Source organism: Centrocercus urophasianus, unplaced genomic scaffold, assembly GCF_019232065.1.
Source record: "Centrocercus urophasianus isolate 14NV4802_14NV808 unplaced genomic scaffold, USGS_Curo_1.0 seq_13, whole genome shotgun sequence".
Taxonomy (NCBI): domain Eukaryota; kingdom Metazoa; phylum Chordata; class Aves; order Galliformes; family Phasianidae; genus Centrocercus; species Centrocercus urophasianus.
The window spans coordinates 33,947,853-33,964,619 of record NW_024884475.1 but is presented as its reverse complement, the minus strand read 5'-3'; positions in this window follow the sequence as shown (position 1 = coordinate 33,964,619).

The following is a 16,767-nucleotide window of genomic DNA, read 5'->3' as shown; positions in this document are numbered from 1 at the left end:
CATAAAAATGCTATTTGGGGTTCAAAAAAGCTCTCTAATTTGGGAGATAATTGCTTGCCATTCAATTGACTTTGTACTTACTACTTCTCTAACTCTGCTGTCTCGCAGAACTTATCTGTAAGCCACATTCCCTTCTGAGTAATTTAACTTCCTTCCATACTATGATTTAAATTACGAGAAAGAGCTGGATATCTGAGGGATGAGTTCTTACAGAACTTCCTGCAAGTCAGTTATTTATAGACATTTCCTTTAATATTTTTTGCTTCACTGTGTTTGCCCCGGCCAAGGAATCATCTCTGTGTTAATCTGCATGCCCTCCAAAGACACAGTTCCCAGTAACATCGATGATGATTTGATATTCTCATAAAGGAGAGATTAGACTCACCAACAGAAAATGTTGTTTAACGATATTATAGTAACAGCACATCTTCCTTCAGAGCTTTGTGTAATCACACAAAGTAAGCAAACAAAAGTTGTTCTGCAGCATGAAGCTTTTAAGATTTTATAAGCAATCTTGGCTACATAAAAAGCCTTTCAGTTACCCCATAATGACTAAGGGCTGGAAAAATACCCTGATTTTACTGACATGAAATTCTCCATGCATTACATAACCAGGCAGTTCAATTTGAGCACCAGAGCCAAACTTACTACTGCCGAGATTCACTGCTGGTGAGGAAGCCCATGCCTCCCAGTGACCTAAGGCACACCTCCAGCTGCACACCACAAACCCACAGTTTAAGAGGTTCTGCTTTTATCCCTTCAGATGCATTCAGCAGTTTTGATCTATGCTACCAAGTGATTACCCCCCATATGGTACCCACATGTAAGAGGCACCAGAGCAGTTGCTTGTCACTTGCATCTAAATCCATGAATTGAACTTGAGTTCCCTTCCAAGAGACACTGGAACCTCCAATCAGCTCAGCAGGCCTAAGAAGGATGGTGAAATCCTATCAAGGTACCACACCTACTACTGCAAGAGATTTCTGTACCACGTGCAGTAAAACCCAGCATAAACTGTAGCAAAGGTGTTTTATACAGGAAAATAAAAATACGTATTGTCTTCACTTATTTGTTTATTGTATGGATATACAGGGCTTATGAATATCGTAAGTTTTCTGTCTCAGGTATATCTTGTTCCTTCTCCTGCTAAAGGACAGCTTCATTGCTGTACTGTAGTATGCTTTCACTGCTTCTTTCTCTCTATCCATCTTCCTTGGGGCTGCATCTCAACATCAATATCTGCTGTTCTGCCTGTAATATTTCAATAGCAACCATGTTTTCCTGTACCAATTTCTTATGTTCCAAGCATTCACTGAGGAAAAAGATAATTCACAAGTAGGCGCCATCTTCCATTTCATAAACTATATGCATTTTAATTACTTTTTAATAACCTCATTAACTGACGTAACACGTACTAGGAGCGTGATGAGGTTTTCTTAGATATTGCTAGTTTTCTGCTTTACTCCTACACTTCATTCAAGCGCCCAGCTCCGATTCAGGGAGCTACTCAGCTATAAAGCAAGACAGCGTTGGATGGCACCATGTGTAAATCTGCCATCATTAAGTTGGGAGCTGAAGTTAAATTATAAACTGTCATCATAAGCAGGAAGAACATTTTTATGGATCCTAGTTCATCCTCTGCAGACTTCATCTATTTCCAGTAACTGCAACACTGAACATACTCAAATTTTTCAGCTGCTTGGAAGAGGAGAGAGTTGAGCTTGGAGACTTAATTCCCTTCAATCTTCTTAAAAGATATGATTCAATAACTCAAGATAAAAATATTTTCAGCTTAGGGAGATATAGGGAAGCAATCCAAAGCAGCTGGGACAATCAGAATGGATAACACCCTTGTTTAACACTAAAACTCATTTTACCAAGGGTTAAATGCACAGCCAGGAAGCCACCTCTTCTTTCCCCTCTTGTTACAACATCCGGTTGAAGATGAAATTTCAGGTTTTGCCTGGATCATTGTGAGAAGCTGTAAGTGCTAGAACAACAGCCATGTTGTTGGTGTTTCTAAACCCCACTTTATTAGAAGCAATCCCCTTACACACAGGGTAGCTGATATATATATATATTTTTTTTACAAACATGTTTTATATTGATGACATCTTGCAACAGCATTTTTTTCCTCTGACATGGAAAACTTATAAATGAAGGAGGATATTTATGACTACAGAAGCCTGCTCAGCAGCTGAAAGTTTTAGTGCAGATCCTAAATCACCACTTCCGTAGTGCTATAGCTTTTTTTTTTTTTTTCCAGCATTGCTCTGTGTACTTTTGCTAAGGTTTCTGCATATTTGTGTAATGAAGTGAACTACCCATCACAGAATAAAGTCAAGTGTCCAAAGCATCCAAAATGAACCAACCTCTCCAGTAACAAATGGAAAATCTCCACTTTTCCAAAGTGTTCGGCACGCAGCTCCTCAGAGGGCTGATATTTCATCATTGGGCTGCCTTTGGCATAGGGAAAGTGGCTGTTTCATCTTTATGGTCACACAGAGGTAATGGTCACATCCAGACCAAGTGCATAGGAAGTGCATGCATAGCAAGCAGCCACCATCCCACAGGAAAGGATGGTGGCTGAACTTGCTCTTCTGCTGCAACCAGTGTGAGAAAGCACACATCCACTCAACCCCAAAACGACCACCTTCACACCGTGGACTGGCTCATATGGCACTGGTGTGAAGTTATATTCCTTTCAGCTGGTCTCTCACTACATCACTGTTGGTAACACATTGATTCAGTAAGTGAATCTAGAACAAAAGTGTAAATTAGAGAAATGCTCAGAGTTATTTAGTGATTCAGAAAAAGATTTATTTTAAAGGAAAATGCTTAAGAGAAAATTGTATATTTTCTTATAATCTTCAGTTGTGTTACTAAAATTTGTGCAAAAATCGTATTAGTTTTACACTTCTAACTTGTCTGAAAACTAGATCTGTTAGAAATAGACAGGAAAATACATGCTACGAGATCTCTCACCCTTCTCTCTGCAGTCAGAATTTGCCAATACGTCTGAACGTTCTCAGGGTTTCCAATCCTTATTTGGAACAGATGTTGTAAACAGTCTGGATGGTTTCGATCACAATTTGTCTTCATGTGTCTTAGACACTACAAAGACCCCTAAGACATAGACCTCTCCATGCCATATTTGTTGCAGTTTTTACACTCTTCCTGTATAAAATTGATTTTTGGCCCCCAGAATATTAAGAAGAATATATAAGAATAAGAATATCTAAGAAGAGCTAAGTGAAGCATCTACCAAAAGCCCACTCTTCATTCTGTATTTCCTTGTTTTCTGTAAGACAATTGACCAAATGCTGAGTATTAAAGTAGAATTATCCTTTTCAGACTTGTCTTTTTCATGGCCCTATTTAATACTGGCACATTAAGCACATTTTTATTTTACTCATTAAAAAATAAGAATTCTGGATACTTAATAGTGACACAATGAAGACACTAAAATTCCGTAATGTGCAATAAAACTACTTTCATAGATGTTTAACCCTGAATATATCCATTTTCTGGTTTTCTTCCAGTGCAATTTTTTTCCAATCTTGACTTTTTGATTACAGAACTTAGAGCCAAATTAAAATTATTCATTTCTCCATAGATAACTCCAGTTCATTTTGGCTGCCTTTTCCTTTTGCCACTTGTTATCTTAAAAATTTATTCCTTCATAACTTTCTTATTTTTCCAACAAAAAGCAAGTTGAATTCTGGGACAGACATTAATCTTTCTTCTCTGTAATAAATGAGCAAAGGAAAATGCTGTTGTTTTGTGTGTCTGTGTTACGGAACTCTCTCCTACAGTGGCTAAGTTGCTACCAGACAGTTTTACTTGCAGAGGCTAAACAGTGCAGGAGAGTAAGTAAACTAGAAGATTCAGTTTGAGCTAGTTGCTCCATTTCCTGCATCACTATAATAATCACCACTGTAAAACACGTGTTAATGAAGAGACCATAATGACAGCAAGAAGCATTTGAAAAACATAACAAAGGAGAAGTGACCAACATCCCGAAATAGAAAGCCCTTCTAGGAGAAGATTTAATATATGGTAAAGAAAACTTCATGAATTCCAGCAAAACATTTCATTAAAACCAAGCCCCACATGTTCATGTTCAAGTCAGCTTACAAGACCTGCAACATGTGGTGTTTCCCAAACAAAGAAAAAGAAGTCAAGCATATCGAAGTCTCTCCTCACTGCAAGTCTATCCATTATTAGAGTGTTAAGTGTGTCCAACTCAGCAGAGGCAAGGAATTATTATTTCAGCAGGTGAGAGCAGAAAGTAGAACTCCTTAAAGAGAACTTAGTGGCAGTCAAGTTTGATGCTGTATCTTAAGAAGGACTTCTACAGTGACAGGACCAGAGAGCATCTGCCATTTTAAATACTCCATATTGTTTGATGCTCTGGCAGCATTTAAGGGGTAACTAATCCTGGACCCGATGCAGCCTGCTGGAAGCAAAACCAAGACCAAATTTTACGAGAGATTTTGCTTGCAGCACAAAGCCCTCAGGGATGGCAGCATGCAACACCTGGCAAGGAGAGGACAGAAGCTTGCAGAAGTGATTACAGATTTACTGGGAAAGTCAAAACTTATTTTCTCCAGCAAGCTTCACTCTGACCAGCGTGAAACCTGTGCTACTTATGCTGTTCCTCAATTAGCTCAATGCACTATCACTCATCAGCTTCCCAAAACAAGCAAAGCCCATGGGAATCCAAATCTGATTTCAGAAGCGTTTCTCTGAAGCTGGAATCATTCAGGATATAAAAGCATAATCCCATTACAGTGGCAGAGTTTAAGCTCTCTCTGAGCCACCAGAAGAAAGATTAAAGCCAGCATAACAACCAGATCCCTGCAGCATAGCAGTCAGACTCAGTTGGAAATGCCTTGGAGGGGCCTGCTGGATACCTGTGGGTACAGTTGGGGTGGAGGAGGACCATGATCAGTTCTGCATCTCCAGCACAGGAAGGAGAAAACAAGGATCAAAGGAAAAAGCTGCATTAATTCACAAAAATATCAATTCACCACTTTAGTGTTAATGCACTGAAATCCTTTGGCTGATCCCATGAAGCTGCATGACTCAAGGGTCTTAAGTCACAGGCCATGCAGAAAAATCCATTCAGCTGAATAGAGCTGAATGGAATAAGTGGAAAATAAGGCAATCAGAACCAAAAACAACTGCATGTACTTGGAACAGCAAGGAATTTTGTCAGCTACCTGAGCTAAAAGTTATTGGATAGTAAGTTAAAAACAAATAGCACAAAGTGAGTATTGTGTCTCACAAAGCAGCCACAATTACATATACAATGCCAAAAAGCACGTTCTTTACTTTGTTCCCTTGCAGCATTTCTTGCAGGTGGATAATAAACGAACCAGACTCTAATTGTATAATTGACTTAGCCTAATAGAATGCTATCTAGCGCACAGCTCTGGCAAAAATTCCTTGAAAATACTTGACCTGCACTCCTTCCTACACTGCATTAGCTACCATTTTTCTCGAGAAAGCACTGTGAACATTTTAGTATGTTTGTGAAATAAATGCACAATCTCTCTAAAAATCTGTATACTTTTTCTGATGCATTCACATACGCTGAACATTAGGTGGACAAAAAGCAATGGAAGCTCTGCATTTAAGAGGCACACAAATGAGATAACTAACATCTTTAGATGCACTTAATGCCATGGATTTCACCTTGTGCAAAGCATTATTGTCAAACCTATGAAGAAAGGTTGAGGGAACCCGGCTTGTTTAGCTTGGAGAAGAGAAGGCTCCAGTGAGACCTCACTGTGGCCTTCCAATATTTGAAAGGAGAATATAAGCAGGAGGGAGTACATCTGTTTACGAGGGTGGATCGTGATAGGACAAGAGAGAATGGTTTTAAACTGAGACAGGGGAGGTTTAGGTTAGATATTAAGAGGAAGTTTTTTCCACACAAAGGGTGATGACACACTGGAACAGGCTGCCCAAGGAGGCTGTGGATGCCCTATCCCTGAAGGTATTCAGGGCCAGGCTGGATGTGGCTCTGGGCAGCCTGGTCTAGGGGTTTGTTTTGAAAGAACATTGAAGTTGTTTTCTTTTCACTTCTGAATATATCACAAATGTTTGACAGCAGATTTCCAGAATAACTTCTAATTTTTTTTAGATTTGTGATGATTTGTTCTATACATAAGGAAAGAATGGAAACTAGTATATATTTTTTTGCTCTGAAAAATCAAAAACAGGGAGCCAAACACAAGATAGTCCTTATGTTTATGTGAGAGTAGCTGCAGGCTTCCCAAACTTTTTAAAATCTGGTTGCACAAAAAATAAAAATAGAAAAATGCAAATTTTTGAATTTCAACTATTGCAATTTTGAGAGGGGCGTTTCTTAAGCAGTTCATGTACTACTGAAGAGGAAGAATGAAAATCAGCTCTACCTTACGAAATGGGCTGTAAGAAGACACTTTTGAGATGATTGATTGTGCCCATATTGTTGTATAATACTGCTGGCTGTTATTGTCATAACAAACAATATGAAATAGATAAAATTTATGGGAAGAAAATGAAGAAAAAAGACTTCTTTTTGATTGATAACACTGCAAACCCTTGCTTCCTGGGTCCATCTGGTAAAGGATATGATCCTACAGTCTCGCAAGCATTTAACCACCCAAACCATAATGGGAACCACAACCAGTAAAGAGCACCCCATCATGTCTGGCTTCTTCAGAAGGCACTACCAGGATACCCAGCACTGCCACTCAAGTGCCCTGTCAGCTTCTGGCTCTTCTTCATTGGAGTCAGCTTACCCATGTTGAATTCTCAGGTGCACCTCAAGTGATAGGTCTGAAGAGTGAAACCAGGTCAAACGTACAGCACTAATTGTAAACCATTTTGGAAGGCAGCACCATCTGACACAGGTCTCAAAGGAGCTTTTTCCAGTCTTCCTGCAATGCAGATGGGACTACTCTCTTGGCACATTTCACAGTGTTAGAATAAAGTTCACCTGCCAGGAGCCTCAGAGGTGCTGAGCTGGAGAGGTTGATTTCACAATGTTAGAATAAAGTTCACCTGCCAGGAGCCTTACAGGTGCAGAGCTGGAGAGGTTAAAAATAAGATTCCTCCAGATGCAAAGTTCCCTCGAGTGTCAGCCTTAATCTCACTACCAGCCTAGCAGTAAAGGAGGCACTTTTAATTAAGTGCAAGACAAGTATGGAAAACTGAGTTCAAGAAACAAGGAGGAATAAGATTATTATAATCCAATGAGACATAATTAAATGCAGAAATCAAAGGCTCTAACAAGTTCTGTGACACTAAGAGTCTTCAAGTGGGTATTTGCACTTTAATCTGACACACTGCAGCTTCTTCAAAAAAAGAAAAGCTTTTTGAGAAGGAATGAAATGATTACAAAGCCATTCGTAAATCATTAAGAAAATAAAAAGTGAGCAAAAAAATCTATAAAAAAAACTATAAATGAACATTAGAGCAAAAGCCTGTTCCTCGCACATAAAAAAATGCAAAATCTGACAGCATTCATGAAGATACTATTTTTAAATCTATATTTGTATGTGTGTTTTAATAATCTCAGTGTACCAGCATTAGAGAACAGAAGAAAGAAGCACAACTTTGCTTGAATTCATTCATCTCCATTTACAAATCATTCTGATTGGCCTGATTCAGTGACATGTGGGCTCCCAGACCTCATTCAAAGTCTGCTTTAAGTCAGTAAAACTGCTGACACTGGGTCAAACCCACCATGAATCCTTTTCATGTCCAGCTCTGCCCTTCCACATCCAGAGTTAGACTTCCGTGAGAAAGTGATTACAGCCCCCCATCTCAAATGTTCCCACCCCGTCCCCCATTCCACTACCTACAGATACTCTTAGGACTTGCAGTCAGTCTTAAAATACAGTTACACAGGAGAGACAGGCTCATGCACGTGTTTTAGTACTGCCGTGATCTGCAACACCAATTAGGATCCACCATAATTTCACTCGTCTTCCTGACCACCCCTGCGTAAATGTTTTGCCTCCTCTGCTTCCAAGAGGCTGCTACCATTGCAGTGGGCACCAGTATGGGCCAGACTCCGTGTAAGAACATCTTTGTCTTCAATAAGCCATGCATGAAACCATCTCACAGTCAGTCACAAACATTCAACTCACATATCTTCAGCCTTGTGATACAGTTATCAGCTAATAGAACCAGGGAACCAAAATAAAAAAGGAATAGCTAATACTGCATAGTACAGAGATAAGGTAAAGGTTAGTGCACAGACCACGGGGATTAAATTTGAATATTATTTCCTTGTGTTCACCTTTTATTGTCTACTTTTACTTTTTGAGGAAACATAGTCATGATCTTTTTCCTGAGACTACTTTGACTGTAAAGTTTAATTATGGCCACTGCTGGAAAGAGATTAATGAATACATCGTCCAAAATGCATTGTAACAAAAATATGAATGTCTGTAAAAAGGTAGTTTCTAACTTTATGCTTTTCTGAGCAGAAACAGCTCCCAGGATACTTCAGCTGCTTTTATTCCCTGATAAAACAGACAATTTATTTTTAGTTGCTGAATTGGTCAGATTGGGGAATACGAAGAGGCCATGAAAGAGCAACACACTGCACTGGGAACAGAGATAATAAAGTTTCAAGGAGGCATCCATGATACAAGATAATGTTATTTCAAGTGGTCTGCACTGCAGATCCAGCTCCTTTTCTAATCTTACCATCTTGACAAAATACACTATTTTATATATCGTTTTTTTGCAAGGGAGTGAGAAAAAGTTAAGGTTAAGGTTCTATTGCTGTTCATTTCTCACCAAATGCTGTCCCCATATAAAGTACAAAGCAGACAGAACCCTCATTCAGCTTTGGGAGAAGATTCTCCAATGAGATGGAAAAATATTTGCTATTCTGAAGAGTTCAACAGAGCTTTAGTTTTTAGCCATGTTGTCATTTAAAGCATAATGGCACAAGTTCATCTTTCTCTCGTGGACATGATTCTGTGGATGCCATTATCTCACGTACTCGCATATAGGAGCTTCTTTATTACATATCCAGAACCAAACAAATGGCCTGGTGTCCGTCCAAGCCAGCAGTCTCACTCACATGCATACTTTGGATGAGAGCCTAGGCCAAGACTGCCACCAAGAGCTGTGTTTCTGCAAAGACAAGTTGAGGGACTGCTTGATAAGCAAAGTACTTGGAACAAAGATGTGGGGTTTTGGCACAGCAGCTTCTCCTCCATACAGGGTAGAGATCCGAAGTGACCATCTCAGTATAGTGAAGTCTCCTGGTGGTATTCCCAGTCAGGGCACCAGGGCCCAGAGTGACAACGTTCGCCTCTATACCCCCCAGGTGTTCTTAGCCCACCTTGCAGCCCATATGCACCCCTGCCTCCTGCAGGAGGATCTGTGCCCTCAAAATAGATTTTTTCCTCAGAGCCACATCTGACCACTCCCAGCTGGCACTCGGAGTTGTTCACAGGGCCAGGGAGGGCAATTTGAAATGCATTCACTGTGTGTCCATAGGGAGAAAGGCTGAATGTATATGAGAAGAGTAATCGACAGTAATTCTTCAGGAGTCCATCATTAAATTTGTCATTAAACAGAGTCCACTGCTACCTGCCTGCCCAGACACCGGCGGCAAGTTGTGCACACCACGTAATGGCATTTTGATAGACTGTCTTTCCTGCAGCCTTCCCGAGATTGGACTGCATAATTTACACCACCAGCATAGCATTGCCTCACTGTTATTTGAGCAGTGAGATCCTTGTCCCACTGTGATCAGACTGTGATTAATTGGATGCTTGCCTGCAGAGTCAGAATACAGTGATGGGGACAATTGCCAAGCGTCCGGGACACGGCACAGAGCTAGCCATCCTCAGCTAACCAGTATGGGTGTTTGTGCTGATTCATCCTCCCTCTGCACAGGGAGTGTGGAAAAAGTAATTACATTATTTAAGTATTTATGGTGTTAAGAAGGACAGGGTGATGTCCCCAAGCCAGCTGAACCCACCTACCCAGGGACATTCCCTGAGAACACCTGCTTAGGAATTGCCCAGCAGCATCGCCCTTCAGAGCCCAAATTCTCACACCAAGAAGCTGCCAGTCTCGAAGTTGTTCCTAAACCTTTCAGCAAGCAGAAGAGGTGAGTTCCTGGGGGCATGTGAAGCCCCTGCTTCTGGTTCCACACCACCTACTGTGTCCTTGGGTAGTGCTACTGTGGACATAAGCATCTGTCACAGCTCAGTTATGGGATGAAGGTTTAATGGGCAGAAAGGAAATCCACAGGAATTCTTCATCATCCTTCTCATAGCAGCTGGCAATCAATCAATATACCTGAGGAAGGGTTGCATATTGATCTCTAAGGCTGTGTATCCTTGTGCTAGCATCAACACTATATACAAGGATCTAGGGTGGTGTATAAACAGAAAATGAAAGGCGATATGTCTGTGGTGATGTATTGATTAACTAGCTATAAAACTGTTTCAGAAGAATGATCTCTTGGTGCCTGTCCTTTGTTTATGTCAAAGGCACGATTCCTTAGTTGGAAGAACCTTTGATAACTACAGGGGTCTGATATTTAGGGAGAACACAGCCTGGGAATAAATAGCATGGCTCATTTTAGAAAAAATCTGTTTGGTATTCAGTCAGCTCTCTCAAGCTTTGTTTGGATGGTGAGATTCATTCTGTCTCTGACAGTGGGGAATAAAAAACCCTCACTTCTCCCCACAGAATAATACTGACAGTTCTATACTAAAAGACGTGGTTCATTTGTGAGTACGCAGATGTTACCTGGACTTCTTCCTTCAAAATCTGCGTAAGATAAAACATATATTAGAACCCTTGGAAACCAATGCACTCATCTTTGCTGCAGAAGACTCCACCACAATAACAGTGCAGCATGAAAGAACCTAGTGCAAGCTTACATAAATCCACACAGGCCTGTGCATCTTGAAGTACCAAGTGTTTTGCTCAGGTTTCACTGTGTGCCTGCACTGCTGTCCAAGCACACTGCTTATCCCCATATTATTTATGGAAGTGCCTGCTGCTGTTTTCCAAGAGGTTGTAAGCTTTCTGTAGGCGCTGTATTCCACTTTGCCTTTAGCCAACATGTATATAAGAACCACCCTAGCAGGAGGCAATGTGATGTCATCCTTTTCCTTTTGATGTCTTAATTATAAGTATCTACACACATGATATAAGCAACACAACACTGATAGAAAAGCTTTGCTCCTTTTTAAATCTATGGGCTTTCAGTTAGCTAAGTCTTCATCATTTTGGAGGGTGCCTGCAGCACTCTGTAGCAGTAGACTCATACAATGCTAATTCTCTTATTAATGATCCTCTTAATAACATTGCTATTGTTCAACCCTTGCTACAGTTGGCTGATCTGTCTTACTTTCCCCTAGAAGCACCCTGAATACACAGCTCTACTCTCTTAAACTCTAAATGGGATCTACCCTTCCTAGAGTAGTTACAGCAACCTTCAGAAACAACCATGCCTTTCAAATAACACCTGTATTTTCTTCATGCATACTTCATTCTCCATATTATATAAAAAACAAAAACAACAGTTTCCTTTCCAGTAGCAACCAACCCTATTGCAGACCACAATCCCCAAATCAGGGAACGAATTAGGAACGAACTAGGAGCTGTCCCAGTATTACAAATTCGGATGCTACAATCAGCTAATTATGTCCCTTTTTACAGGCACACATATTTTTTTCAGCTGTGTTGACCTGTGAGAAGAGAGGGAAGAAATACAAAGGAGACTCTTCCAAGACCTGCAAAGTATGGTGCTTCTATCCATTGAAGGAACAGGGGAGAGCAGCACAGTTTGTGACCTAAAATCTTTTTGGGTAGGTTCCGTGTCCTTTCTAGGTGTGAGATGTGGTGATTCATGGACTTGTGTTACACAGCCCACCTCCACACAGTCTGCAAAGCTTCCTTTGCTCCGACTGTCTCTACCTGCAGCCATAAGCTGCATGAAAACCTGGGAAGTGGAAACAGCAACTAATTTAACATTGAAACCCAGCAAAGTAAAACAGGACACTGAAGTAATTACAAGTCAAGCTGTGTTATTCATTCTTATAAAGAATACGGAAAAAGACAAATTTCCAAGGTGTCACAGGAGAGTGGTGCAGGATTTAGGTCCAGTTTGCACAGAAACACAAAGCCATGCCCACGAGGAGCTGCATCAGAGCTCTGTGCAGGATGCTGAAGCAGTGATGTATAATTCAGCAGCGCTCCAAATACCTATTCAGTATGGCATTTATGAGCAAAAACAGCACAGTGGAGCTTACTGGATTTATTGAGTGCAGCATTTATTATATTCATTGAATTCCCCGGTTTTATATGGGACTCCTAGTAACAATTTCATTTCAGCTCTTACATATTAACATATCCAGAATTGCCTAGCATGGGTTTTCAGCAATACAGAGACATGAGAGACAACACCACTCACATTTAGAGCGGGGCTGTGGAAAACAATAATACAGATATTACAAATAGCTTAATGGGGGAGCAGTATGCACTGCAGAACAAAAAAAAAAACTATTAAAATGTCACTGAGCCTTCACACATGTGATCAGAGAAGCAGCAGCAAGACCACACAGGTTTATACTAGCGGAAGTCAGTCTGATCCCTCTCTTTTAAGTCTCCTGCAAGGAAGCTCAGCAGCCCTCTCCCTGCCTTATTGCTCTTGGTGCTCCATGGCTCTGACCTGGCCTGTTAGCCCTGCACCACCAGTTCATTTCTCAGTAAATGAGCTCATGACATCTTAGTGATCTCTAGCATCTGTGGAAAACAGCTGATTTCTTTCCCATTTTATTGTAGTTTTTTGCATAGTGTTACCCCTTCCAGCTTTTTCCTTTCACCCAGCTCTTTGCCCCTTGCCTGACAAAATCAATTCATTTTCTCCAACTTTTCCCTCTCAATCATTTCTAAATCTTTCTAATCTTGATATCCCAGCCACACTGAGGAAAACCAACAGGACAACCGATTTAAGCTTTAAGTTTCAAGAGTGCACTCTCCATGCTATTGCTTTCATACATTTGTTGTCACTGGTCCTGGCACACCTCAAGTTTTAACTGACATCCCATGCTGTTCATAGCCATTCTTGATGTGATTCAGGAACAGCAGGCAGCCAGAATTAAAGCTGCAGAGGGGCAAAGGGTTTATCTTCAGATATAAATTAAGCTGGGGTTGCAAAGACAAAAAGAAAACCAGCCCTGTCATCAACTTCCTCACTGGCCAAGTAAGACCCTTGGTGTTTTGCACCTCTTTCACTATCTAGAATTTCTGGGGATGAGATCTATGTCTGCTATGTGTTTTGTAGGGCATGAAGCAGCAGGGTCATCTACTCAGGGTAGGGTCTATGCCAAGTTTCAAATAAGGGTAACCTTAAGCTTAAGAAGAGTGGGCAAGATCTACTGATTCAGACTTGTAATTTAAAGTTGGAATTACATGGATTTTCCTTTTTTTTCCATTTGTTTAATGTAATGGCTCTCTGGCCTCAGATCAGTGATGGAGATGAGCAGTATGGCTGCCAGCAGGACAGCATCCCCCTTCACGTCAATCCCATCTTGTGGGGAATGGTAAGAAAGAAAAAAACACTATTTTGGGTTCAAATAATCACATGGGATTGGATAAGGCTTTGGAGGGTAGAAGGGGATGGTGATAGTGTCTGAAGTTAACTTTGTCAGCCTCCAGTGAAATGCTTTTTCTGCCTGCACCAAGCACTGCAGTGATGCATAGCAGGAATGCATGCTTATTTTCCAAATTCTCCACCAGTTACACAAGCAAAGCCATCACCTTTGCATGGACCTCCAGACTTTGGTTAAACCTTCACCACAGCATATGATCTGGCACATTAAATCATGCACAACACCACTGTTGACCTCTTTGCTCATTATTTCAAGGCACAAGAAAATACACAGCAATTGTAAGGTCAGGGTATTGTTTTCATGGCTATGAAAGAAGCAGCGGTCATAGCGCTTGCATATGTCTTGTCTGGTATTCACAATTTCCAGCCTTATTAATTTTAAATATCACATATGCAGCATTTCAGCAGATAGAAAGGGGGAAAAATAATGTTGTCAGTATCATCTATGCATTAGAGCAATCTGAATGGTGAACAAAACCTCACACCCTAATTTGGGTATTCAGTCCTTAATACAAAAGAGATCAACATAGCACTGTCGCTCTGTGGGGTGCTAACAACTTGCTTTCCATGTGGTATTTATCCACCAGCTTTCTCTGAAGCTGTTGGTGTCACTTTGCAGTTTCATTTCAAATATCAGCAAAATTTTCCATGTTTGCCTGACTCTGTTACACCTTAGGAAGAAAAAGAACCCTCAACCCTTATAAAACATTTGTCATTACCAAAAAAAACCCTAAAGCTGAAAGGTAAATTCTGTAATAAAATTTCTTGCACCTGTATGTGTGTGATCACAAAATTTGCATCCATACACCACTCTTTATATCTTAAAAGCAGATTCTGAACTTGAACTCCAAACTACAACACTTTCAGTAAAAAATAAACATGTCTTCTTAACTCAACATTTCTAATTGCAAATTTGAGATACCCAGCAATATACCTTCAGATCTGGAGTCAACTAATTCCAAATCAAAATAATAAACAGAAATATATATATAGTTTCTACAAAAGCTTTTACTAAAAACTACAACATGAAGTATGCAGGGCTTTGGAAGTAAAATCTTATGCTATTTCTGACAGTGTGAATAGCAGCTTTAGAAAGGGGCTGTAATCAAAGCAGAAATGCCCATTGTCTTAGTTATTATTCCTGTGATGATATTATAGACTCACAGAATCACAGAATATCTCAAGTTGGAATATCCTTCCTAATCCAGCCAGAAGAGCAACAACATTGGTTATATTCTTTATTACAGGTAGGGCTAGAGGGGTGGCATATACAGGAGGTCACCAGGCTTTTGCATTAGCATAGAAATTTTCCCCAGCAGGCTTTTATCCAAAACTCGTTTGCAGTGGGAGGAGAGACGTTTGAAATAAATGCTGTAGTCATTCTAACACAAAAACTGTGAATTACCATTGCAATTTGCATCTTTGTTCAGATGGAAGGGTTGATGTCCCTATTGCAGCTTTAGAGCACCTTGCTCTGAGCTGTCTTCTCCCTGTCTTCTCTCCTAGCCCAGTGGCCCACCTCTGAGCCTTTCCTGCAGCATGAGCACCTGCAGATCTTTGTGAATTATGGAGGGAGATGCATGAAGGAAAATACTCTAGAAAACGAAATCCCTGCTTGGTATTCAGAATGAATCAGCCCATTCTGACTTGATTTCTTACCCATTTGTAGGAAATAATAATAGCTTTTGTAAAATAGAAGTTGTGAGTATATAAAGCACAAGTTACTTGTGAGAGAACTCGCATACTTCTGTGGCACTTAAGTTAGCATAGTGCAGTGTTGCACATTGGAGTACATACAGCACAGGTAAGCCTCCAGGGAAATAATTCTGTTTCCAGCAAATGGACACGGGCACCCAGGTGAGGGGCCCTGTTCCTTCAGGGCACTGGAGATGTCAGGATACAATCCCTACAGTGAAATCTTCATTGAACACCATACACATCGGTAAGGAAACCACCACACATTGGTCAGTAACTTTTGATCCCAAACTTTCTCAGTTCTCTTTTTTGACTTAGAATGATACAATCCTTAGAGTTGGAAGGGCCCTTCAAAAGACACCTAGTCCAACTTCCCTGCAATGAACAGGGACACCTACTGCACCACCAGGTGCTCAGAGCCCCTCCAGCCAGACCTTGAATGTCTCCAGGGATAGGGCCTCCACCACCTCTCCGGGCAACCTGTTCCAGTGCCTCACCACCCTTATTGTAGAACAACCTCTCCCTGATACCCAGCCTAAATCTTCTCTGTTTTAGTTTGAAACCATTTTCTCTTGTCCTATCACAACAGACCCTGCTAAAAAATCTGTCCCGTTCTTTCTTACAGCCCCCCTTTAGATACTGAAACGCTGCTCTCAGGTCTCAGGTGCTTCTCTTCTCCAAGCAGAAGAGCCCCAGCTCTCTCAGCCTATTCTCATAGAGGTGTTTAATCCCTTGGCTCTCCCTGTTTTTGTAGCCCTTCTCTGGACACGCTCCAACAGGTCCATGTCTCTTTTGTACTGAGGACTCCACATCTGGACACAGTATTCCAGATAAGGTTTCAAGCACAGGACTTGTTAATCTCCACTATGTTTTAACATATGTTGCATCCATGTAGAATAAATACATATATGAATCAAAAGGTCAGTGCACTGATAATTAAAGTTTCTGTAACTTCTGCAATGCATTTCTGGTTTACTGTTAGAGAGGGCTGCCATTTTCTACCTGTCCTGTTTGTGTCAGTGGCAGAGCTTATTGTAGCACATCCAGCAGGGAGCTCCCAGTGGAAGAATGGGATAGGAAAACATAAACATCACCAACCTGGATTTGGGGAAACACAGGAGCATGGGGGCAGCAGTGCTGTTACTCCTCACACTCAATGTGTGTACAGCCATTGTACTGGCTGCTCAAGCTGACAAAAGCACTGAACGAATTCATAAATTTTTGAATCACTCTGGAAAATTGCCCTTACACTTGCAGTTTGCATTGCAAATCACACTGAGGAATGTGGTGCATACATTATTATTAGGTGCCTGACATACCTCCGATTATCCAGAAGGTGCTAAACAGCTTCTGCCTTTCACACCTTCCGATTCATTTAAAAGGGACTTTGACAAATTGTGAGCAGGTGCAAAACAACA